The sequence below is a fragment of the Peromyscus maniculatus genome, chromosome 23 (assembly GCF_049852395.1).
Source record: "Peromyscus maniculatus bairdii isolate BWxNUB_F1_BW_parent chromosome 23, HU_Pman_BW_mat_3.1, whole genome shotgun sequence".
NCBI classification, from domain to species: Eukaryota; Metazoa; Chordata; class Mammalia; order Rodentia; family Cricetidae; genus Peromyscus; species Peromyscus maniculatus.
The window spans coordinates 54,450,239-54,460,899 of record NC_134874.1 but is presented as its reverse complement, the minus strand read 5'-3'; the positions used below and the strand labels follow the sequence as shown (position 1 = coordinate 54,460,899).

The 10,661-nt window shown below is 50.4% G+C and overlaps 1 long non-coding RNA gene across 1 annotated transcript; it reads right to left on the bottom strand.

The window, feature by feature from the left end:
• Positions 1-422: 422 nt before the first annotated feature.
• LOC121825355 (uncharacterized) lies at positions 423-10,436 on the bottom strand. The gene is made up of 3 exons (XR_013047511.1): positions 4,035-10,436; positions 642-1,799; positions 423-547 (listed from the first exon to the last, which is right to left on the bottom strand). It is a non-coding gene; the product is annotated as an uncharacterized LOC121825355 (long non-coding RNA).
• Positions 10,437-10,661: the final 225 nt, after the last annotated feature.

Genomic DNA, 10,661 nt, shown 5'->3' with positions numbered 1-10,661 from the left:
CATACTCCACTCTTGACCCTGGTTCCAAGGAGACTGTGAAGCTCAGTGGGTATCATGCTCCGGGACTTGGGGCAGAACACCTGGCACAAATGAGTGAGAGTGCCATCTCTGTGGGCATCCGTGGGCCCTTATGACTCACAGGCGTTGTGCAAGCTCATCCCCACCATAGGTCATGACAGAAGAACATGGATGTGCATTCAGATACAACTAGCATGTGTCAGGACACACCCGTCAATCCGTGGAACGGGAGGATCTTGTTCCCCAGTGAGACCAGAGCTTGCTGTTATACAGAGGAGTCCAGCTTCTATTTGTTATGCCTAGATCTCGGGGACCCCCAAAAGACCACCATGGAGACCAAATCCCACATATAAAAGCCAAGAGCCTTCATTTTAAGCTCCAGAGCTTGGTCCCTCTGTCTGTCCGATGCAGCGGTGAGAGCAGAGAGCCCTGAGCCCAGGTGGGGTTGGGTTTTTATCATAGCAGAGGTTGGGGTGAGGGAATTTCCAGGGTCCAGGACCCTGATTGGCTGACAATTGTCCAGGGGTATCTGTAGAACAAAAAATAGGTGTGTGCTAGACTCAAGGACATCTGGCCACCTTATCTAGTGGTTGGAATGCTTGGGATGTCAGGTACTTCCTCACCCCTGGGTGGATCCCTGAGTGGTATCAGCTTGAGACTTTTCCTGGATCTGGGTGTTGCCTGGAGTAAGCCTGTCACAGAAGCTGTGTCTAGGCCCCTAAGCCTATCATGGCTGCTGTGTGGTCAAGCTACTTTGGGGCCTTTCACACTATTCAGCTTGCATTTTAGACTGTTGGGCATTAACATGTGGTGACATTCATCTAAAGAAAGAATCAAAATGTGGACAGAACATTCCATTTTTTAATGTTTCTGGCAATTAATGATGATTTGTTTGGAAAAGAAGAGGAAGAAGAAGAAAAAGAGGAAGAAGAACAGGAGGAAGAGGAGGAGGAGGAAGAAGGAAGAATCATCATCATCATCATCCTATGGCAAGAATCGGTCTCTGGAAAGGGAGAATTTAAAGTTACTGACAATGTGTGGGTGATTTTCCTGGGTGGAGCCCGACATTTGCACTGGTGGTTCTCTTCTTGGGGAATTCATTTTGAAGCCAGCTGGCCAGTCAGCCTCTAGCCCTGCATCTGAGACACACACACACACACACACACACACACACACACACACACACACACACACACACACACACACGAATTCCTGTGGGCAGGTGTTAAAGGGAGCAGACATAAGGCAGGATGGGTGCAGAGCTGTGAGCAGAGTTCTGCCCTGCGGCCTCCGCCTGGTCTCCCTTGCCTCGCCGCGGAACTGCCCTCGTCAGCGGTTCCCGGGGCAGCTGCTCTCTCTGCAGTGGGCAGATCGGGCCCGCACGCCGCCTGCTGTCTTCAGAGCCTGGCACCATCACACCCGTGTTCAGTTTTAGCCTCAGCACCTGTGCTTAGCCAGGAGCCGCTCCCAGGTCTGAGAACCGAATGGTTTGAAGAAGACAAGCCCCGTGAGGGCTGCTTTGTTCTCTCTGCAGGCTCTCAGCTTCAGACCTGCCAGTGAGAAAGGGATGGAGTGGAGGCGAGGTGGCTATAGCTGCCCTTACCGCTTGGGGGAAACTCTGGGTGCCTGCTAGGGGACACAGGCAGAGTTGGAAGAAGAAAGGGGGCCAGTCCCGCGGTTCTCCACTTCTCACACCAGCCAGGGCCGCAGATCGTGTTCCCCTGCAGTCACAGCGCCCCACCGCACTGGCCTCGTTGCTCAGGTAAATAGAGAAGACGTAACTGCGGGTTGCTTGAGCCCTAGGTCAGTGCTCCACACACTTGTGAATGCCCTGGAGCCAGATCACGTGACGGTACGAGATCACGTGATGGTATAGCCCTGACTGGGTGACTCGGAATGGCGCCTCACGTTTTGCATTTTTCTCAAGCTCTCAGAGGATGTTGATGCTGGAGGCCCAGTATCCCAGCCCCAAACTCCCAGCCTTCCCGTGATCTTTACACTCCCTCTGCCTGGACGCTCCCCTCTCTCCTTGCTAAGTCTCCCCTGCTTTCATAGGCTCTATGTGTTTCAACACATCAGGCAAGCTCTCCCTCAGGGTCTTGGCACATCCTGTTTCTCGGTCTGTCTCAGACATTCTTCTATATACTCAGCTGACTCACTCCCTTGAGGTATGGACCCCAGTGCCACCCTTTTAGCATAAGGTTGCCCAACTTCTGTTTTTAAAATTGTATTTCTGGTGCCGGGCAGCGGTGGCGCACACCTTTAATCCCAGCGCTGTGGAGGCAGAGGCAGGCAGATCTCCATGAGTTCAAGGCCAGCCTGAGTTCAAGGCCAGCCTGGTCTACAGAGTGAGATCCAGGCCAGACAGGACTATACAGAGAAACCCTGTCTTGAAAACAGAAACAACAAAAACATTGTCCTTCTGACCCCCAGCAATACAGTCTCCATTCTCTTTTATTGTATCCATAGGACACATGATGTTATAACATCATAGTGTGTCTTTTTTTGGTAAGCCTTTCTTACCTGGAAGGAAACTCCCAGAGGTCACATAATCTCATCTTTTTTCTCACTGCTCTGTCTTCAGCTTCTAGAAAAGTGGTTGAAGGCATAGATGTTCAAGAAACAGTCAAGGGACTGTAGAGGTGGCTCGGCTGTTAAAAGCACTTGTTCTTGCAGAGGACCCGGGTTCAAGTCCCAGCACACCACATGACACTGTAACACACAGACACACGTAAGAACAAAATACTCATATGTATCAGATAAAAGAAATCTAAAAAACATAAATAAAAAAATGGAAAGGATATCTGTTTAAAAACGAAATAGTCATCAAACAGTATTTTAATTTGTTTTTGGGTAGTGCTAGATCTTAAAAAACGAGCAGACAGACAGACAAAGAAGCAGACAGGCCTGGAGAGCTGATTCAGGAGGAAAGCGTTTTCCATGCAATGTGAGAAGCTGAGTCTGGGTCCTCAGCACCCACGCAAGGTTGCATTCCTGCGATCCCACGGGGGCAAGAGCAGCAGAGACCACAAGAGCAGGACAAACCCGGGGGTCACCGAGCCTGTGCAGACACTGCTGGGCGAGATGGAAGGCTAGGACCAACCTGGAGGCTGACCTCCGATCTCTGAACACATACCGTGGTACCTGTACACACACATGCACACATGTACACATGCCTCAGGATTCCAAAAATACAATATCTGGAAAAATAACAAGCATTTTAAAAAGGAAATCCATTCGAGGAACACATAAAAAAAAGGACAGAACGGTTACTGGTAACTTCACACAGTAAAATAGGCAATCATAGCGTGTGTTCACAAGCTTAAGCATTCAGGTCCACAAGGACAGTTACATGAGCCACACAGTTGTGAACAGATAGATTGTGCTCACAAAGAGAGCTGTCAAAACACGAAATGCTTGCGTGCATACTTCTGGGGCTGACAGTTCCATGTACCCAACATTACATTTGGTCATCTGCTGTATTGTAAAAGACACCCCGAGTCTTCTGATGCGAGGCGTCAAAACTGTGAAGGGCAGTTGCAGATGCAGCCAACAGAGGAACAATATTTCTGAAAGTTCTGTCTCTCCCAAGTGTAGATACATAAAAAGGACATGTCTTTGTTTATTGAGAAAGTCTTAACCTTTTCACACATAAGCACAAAGGACTTACACAAATCCAGTGCCATGGTAAGGAACTTCAACGAGTCAAATTTACCAAGATGCATGAAATAAGAACTCTCTAAAAGTCTTCCCACAATGTATGCCCCCAATATTAGAAATAATGAAAAGATGAAATGAACAGCATAGTGATTTCCAAGAAACTAGGATGCCTACATACATTTAACAACAGCAACAAAAATAAAACAAACAAACAAAATAATCAAAAACTCTAAGAAGAAAATTTGACATGTGAGAAGTTGGAACACTAGAGTGTGAGGAGGTGTACCCCAGGAGCAGGCTTCTGAATCACAGAAGCAGACGCACCCCACAATAGTTACCATGTGTATTCATTTCACCTCACAGCAAGTAGCTGTTCTGATGCATCCGAACATGTACTCATCTCTTCACGAAAGGCTCCTACCCCTGTGGAGTCCTCTTGTGAAATATGAATTGCAGTTTCCAGGATTTCAATAGTTGGGATTTGGGACTCAGAGATTCAGATCTGTCAGGATTAAAATATTTGAAATTTTTTTTTAATCTGACATTTTTGTCTTTCTGAATTATGACCAGCCACCACCAGACACTTCATTTTAGCTTCTTCTCAGTCTGTGTGCACCGCCTTTTCAGCTGAAGGACAGGCCATGAGTTTATTCCACTCACCGTGTGTTGTAAGTAGATCACTCAGGCATGTGGTCTGCCTCCTGTGGCTGTGTGGAAGGCAGGCCCAGAAAACCTCTCCACTTGGCTACACGACCTGAGCTTGTCTCTGTCCTGGATATTTTCCCTGGCTGTGCCGAACAGGTCTCAGCTGCCAGTCAACGAACTAGGCATCCCCTCGCCTCCTCAGGGAAGCGCTGTGCCTTGTAAGGCACAGGCAGAGAGCATCACGGTGCTTCTGGGTGGCATCTAGGAAGGAAACATGCTCGCTCTCTGCCCCTCGAGTACACTGTCAAAACCATCAAGCTGGCGATGGATTAGCAGGGACCTGCCATTTCAGGAGTCGGGAGAGCAAAGCTTTAGAAAAGGGGCGTAGACTTGAGAAACGTCTGCAGGGTGGGCAGAGACTGGCATTTAGAATAAGGCCATCCGGGACCCAAGAGTGGGGAGAGATGGATGCAGAGCCCACGAATGTTACAGGCTGTCACCTGGGGACAGGGAACTCTCTCAGAGCGGAATGATCCGGCCGAATACATAGGATCATGAAGGATTTAAAAGAACCCCAGCTTTGGGGGGGGGGTGGGGGAGGTTGATGGTCTGTGTAAGTTTGGGACCCTCCTGAAAATCCTTTCATGATGAAGGTAACTTCACCAGGGACCTCCCTGGGTCTCAAGTCAGGGTTGCCTCAAAGCTCCACTTGTACAGCCTGGCCAAGTCCTTGGTGAGTTGGTGCACAGCCCTGGATGATGCTCTCCTGTTTCCTTTGGCTTCCCGTGGCTGCCACCTTCCTTTCGCTGGGACCCAGGAGGGACAGTCTTCGCTGTCCTCTTGGCTGAGTTTGGAGTCTCACAGGAGACACATCTGGGGGTGTCTCCCGGGCCCCGAGGTGACTTTTCAAACCGTTGGAATGATGTGAACTCGGTGCTGTTTCTATGGCTCTTTGTCCCAGAGGCGCCGGCCTCCCTTTCTCCGCTGGGATGTCTGTGTGTCCGGTGCAGGGTCCGTGAAGGGAGGCACAGTTAGTTCTTGCTGCCCAGTGCACACAGGATAATCACAATCAGCCGGCTGACCCAGCGACCCCTAACCGCCAACCCCCAATGGCGCCTCCTGAGTCCCACAGGGGGCTGGGGTGGGGGAAGGGGGTGCTTCCTCCTCTGAGGCTCCTCCGCAGGTGGGTGTCCTGAGCCCTTGGTGTCAACTGTGACGTAGCGGTTCAGTGGTCCTGCCTGTGCCCATGTTTCTGTTCTGTTCCCCGTGGTCTTAGGGACAGGAGATCAAGAGTTGGGTCACCAGGATGAAAATACGAAACGTCCTTCAGGCTTCCAAGCAGAACAGGTGCAGCGCTCGCCGGCTGCCTTTTGTGATGTCACAAATTGCCCCCGAGTGCAGTGGCTTGGAACAGCATGCTTTGACGATCTCCCACAGGGGTCCGAGGTAGCTTCTGAGGGCCTTGCCCCGGGTCCTAACTCAGGCCAAGCTCGACCGGAGAGTTCAGCTCGTTTGCTCAGGGCGAGGCTGGACCTGCCTGGTACAGCCTCCACTGGGGTCAGAAGGTTCACCGGAGGGGGTCTGCTTCTGAGCTCCTGGATGGACTGTGGACAGGACTGGCATCCTCAGAAGCTGTTGGCCTGAGGGCCTCAGATGCTCCTGCCTGGGGTCTGAAGACTGCCCTCCGAGCCACAGGGCGCCAGAACACCATTTCTGGCTTTCATCCATGTGAGCAGCGATAGAGCCGGTGAGAGCTGGCCAGACGGCTCTATCACCTTAGCAGCCCTCACTGGAGAATCTGGGTGGCATCTGAACACAGGGCTCTCGGGGGGTCACCGCAAAGCGCCACCTAACACCACCCATAAGCTGGGTGTCCTGAGGAGGGGCCGAGCAGACGGCCACTGGTTTCTCTAAGTCAGAGCCTCTGTAGAGAAGACACTGGGAGATAACGTTTACAGAGAGGCATGCTGAGCCGGAATCTAATAAGAAATGGACAGCATGAAAAAGAAGCCGTCAAGATGTAGCGTAGGCTGCGGGTGAGACTGACGCCACCGGCGCCGGGGATACAGAAACAGAAGGGAAGGAACTGAGACATGGAGATGCGGGATCACATTCCGTGTCCATTCTCAGAAAGACCGATCCCTGAGGTGTTTCCCCATGGTGAGCCCAACGAGAGTCCTGCTGCTGCCCCTGCCAACAAAGTCCCCCTTGGGTAGCCATTGTCTGCAGAGGGTGGGCACCGTGGAGGGCAGCGGCCACGCGGAGGGGAGAGAGGGCGGCTGCTCCCCACACACCCCTTCCTGGGTCTCTGTAGGCAGAGCGCGCCCCAGCCAGCAGCTGGGTACGCTGCTCCCAGCTGGCATTCAGCAGCCTTGCTCTCCCATCCTCTGGACATAAATTCCCAGCCAGGAAGCCAACCAGGAAAAAAAAGCGCAATGAAGCAAATGGAAACAAAGACTAGTATAATAACCACAGGCAGAGAGCGGACCCTGGCTCTGTGTGGTCTGCCTCCTGCCGTCCGTCCGGGGCTCTCCCCCGGCTCCGAACGCTGGCTGTTCTTTCTGTCATTCACCACGTCAATGTGCACAAAGTACCTTACTGCGTGAATTCACATCATAAAAATGTGTGCTTTGGTTTTCAGCGCTAGAGCAGCCCAGGGTTTCATGCATACCGGGCAAGTGCTCTACCAATGAGCCACACCCCTGGGCCTGGGCCGGAGAGAGTCACTGAGCACCGCCCCGGCCTCAAGCCACAGGGCAGGTGCGGGTGCGATAAAAGGAAGCCAACAACGGTCGATCTTGTTTTCTAAGAGTCTGGAAGAGCAGTCGGTCTTGTTTTCTAAGAGTCTGGAGGGGCAGGCAGGCGTCGCCACGTGGCCCCACCACCCGTGGACACTGAAGCGGAGGAAGCGGTTTCTCCTTAGACACGCTCTGGTCAGGTTCAGCTGAGTCCTCGAGGAGACTTTGGACTTGTTCTTCTGTCCTTGCCTGGTCTGCGTCACTCACTGTTAGCATCTTTCCTGTTAAGTCCCTTTACGAAGAAACCCCCACACTTGATAGGGCAATTGATCAAGTCTTTATTTCCTGCTGCCAGTCTCCGATTACTGTGGGCCTGTCTTCAGCAAAATTCTTGTTCGGGGGTGCTGTAGTTTGGATCCTGAGCGCTCCCCACAGCCCGTGTGTTAGAGGCTTGGGCCCTAGGGTGGCGTTACTGAGAGGTATCGGGACCTTCAAGAGGATGGGGTCTTGTGGGAAGGAGTCTTTGAGTCTTGGGAAGTTGTCCTCAAGGGAGGCTGTCCTCTTCTTTTCTGCCTGCTGGACGTGACGTAAGTGGTTTTACCCTGCTGTATGTTCGTTTCCACCATGAGTGTCCCCTCACCTGGGTCCCCAAAGAGTCATACATTGAAACCTCTAAAACTTTGAGTCAAAATATCCTTCCTGTTTATAAGTTGGCTATCTCAGGTAGTTTATGAGAGGAGCAGAAAGTGACTAATAATCTGGTTAGTGAGAAACTTCATAGCTCTTCTTAGTAATAGTCAACCCCAAGGCTCTTTTGCCGTGATTATTGATCAGAGACCCCCACTTGTGCTGGATAATCTTGTCAACTTGACACACTTGAGATGTGGGACCCTCAATTGAAGAATTGCCTCTATCAAGAGGGAGGGGGGCCCAGCCCACCAACGCCACCCCTAGGCAGGTGGGCCTGGCTTGCGTCATAACATCTGCTGCAACAGTCTTGAACAAAGTCTTCCTCGCTACATTAACAGGTGTCAGAACGATTTTCACGGTACCCGCTATGAAAGGAGAACCGTTGATTTCCTGGAAGCAAATGAACAGACGGCACTCTGACAGTGTCCGGGGGCCTAGAGAGGCTAGTGCGAGAGTTTGGTGTGTTTCACCCCTGTTAAGTCTCATGTTGTGATTTGGTTGTCAGTGTGGCCACGTTAGGAGGTGTGGCCAGTCACGACGGGATCCACTCTTGTGAAAGTGGACTGTGTAAAGTAGCCTCCTCTGTGCCTTCATCTCCCCCAAGACACCCACGTGACGCTCCTGCCCATCATCTCTTCACGTGATCGACGCCATCTTCTTTGTTGTGACGTAGCAGGAGGCCCTCATCAGACGAGGCTGCCTTCTTTGAGCTGTATCTGAACAACCCCCTTTCCTTCATAAATAACCTCGTCTCCGGCGTTGTGTTATAACAACAGAGAGAACCTAGGAGAGCTTCTTCAGAAAATGATGCTGGAGGTGAGCTCTAACTTATTAAGGCAAGGCAGAAGTTAGAAGTTACCCAAAGCTGAGAGAGAAAACAAAAGGATGGTGGCTGACTTTTCAGAGCCGTACGTTAGGACACCATCCAAGAAGTCCATGCAAAGATAACCCAATTCTCTACTGAGTTCGGGCTACTATTAGCTGTCAATTAGGCATACAGCTGTGTGACATTAGATGTTAACTCACAGAATACTGCTCAATTACAAATTACGATTATTGCTCTTTTTATGTGTTGGGGGGCAAAAACGTCTGTTCAGTAGAAAAGATAACCTAGGAGGCTGCTGGGAAGGCTCAGTGGTTAAAAGCACTGGCTGCTCTTGCAGAGGACCTGGGTTCAGTTCCCAGCACCCACACTGTGGTTCACAACCATCTGTAACTCTGATTCCAGGGGATCTGATGCCCACTTCTGGCCTTAGCAGACACTGCATGCATGTGTGGTACACATATATACATGCAGGCAAAACACTTGTACACATAAAAAAGAAACAAGCAAAAAACTAAGAATGAAAAGAAAACCTAAAAGGCTAACTTGTTCGCATCCAGCTTAGCAAATATTTCAAGACTTTTCCCTGAGAATGCACATGAGAGCCGATTCCACACAAGCTCTCCGAGCCTGTGTTTCTGTCTTCTGGCTCTAGTGTGGAGTTTTTTGTTTTTGTTTTATTTTTAACTCTTAGCTCTTTGGGGCCACCCAGCTTCCACATAAATACATGGAGGCTTATTCTCACTTACAAATGCCCGGCCTAGCTTGGATTGTTTCCAGCCAGCTTTTCTAGCTTAAATTAATCTGTTTCTCTTTTTCTACATTTTGTCTCTGGGATTTTTACCTTTCTATATGTCTTTATTCTATATGTTTTTCTTCCCTTCTTACTCTGTGGCTGACTGTGTGGCTGGGTGGCTGGCCCTTGGTGTATTCCTCTCCTTCTCTTTTCCTCCTCTCTTTATCCTCTCTGCCCGCCAGCCCCGCCTGTTTCCCTCTCCTGGCTTGCTATTGGCCATTCAGCTCTTTATTAGACCAATCAAGTATTTTAGACAGGCACAGTAACACAGCTTCACAGAGTTAAACAAATGCAACATAAAAGAATGCAACCCATCTTTGCATCATTAAGCAAATATTCCACGGCATAAACAAATGTAATACATTTTCAACTAATATTCCACAATGGCAGCATCAGGCAGGGAGGCAAGTCCTTTACAGGCACTCAGAGAGTCACGTTTCCATCCTTTAACATCTACACCAAGACAGAGGTTGGGAGAGAACACTGAACAAGCGTTACCAGCATCTATTCACCATGCACACAGGATCTCGGCTTTTAAGGGCTCTGAGGATACCCAGGAATGTGGTATCAAAACAAATTGTGTTTGTAGAGCGGCTGAGCACATGGGTGAAAAGTGAGAGCCACTCCTTTGATGGCTTAGGAGAGCATCATTGGCGGAGTCACAAGGTTGCCGGCCCAGCAGGAGCTGGGGACCCAGCAGCAGCAGCAGCAGCAGCAGCAGCAGCAGCAGCAGCAGCAGGGGACCATTGCTGTGTGCCATAGTTAATTTAGACTATCATTCTGATTGGACTGAGAGTCGTCTAGGAGACGGGTAGAGGACACCCATGGGCAAGCCGTTGAGGATGTGTCTCGAGCCAATTGGACGGCAAAGGCTCTGACTAATGAACACGCTGATCCACTGATGGATTCAAAATTTGAATAGATGGTTGGAAGGTGTTGCAACTTCCTGCCTGGTTAGAGGAAGTGGGTCACTGGAGGATGGTCTTGGGGCTGCATCTTGCCTTGGTCACTTTCGGTGACTTCCCTGTGTCTCCCCTCCACCATATTGTTGAGCTGTTCTGACATACCCCCCACACCCCACACCCCCACACCCCCACACTCCCACACTCCCCGCCATGACGGAATAATACCTCTGAAACACAAATCCAAATAAGTCTTCCTTCCTGTAAGTTACTTCCTCAAGTATTTTGGTTACCGAGGTGCCAAAGTAATCACTTGTGTGTCCATCATCAAACAGAACTTGTACATCTAAACTGAATTCTCCTGCCTCTGTCCCCTTTCTGTGCTTTGC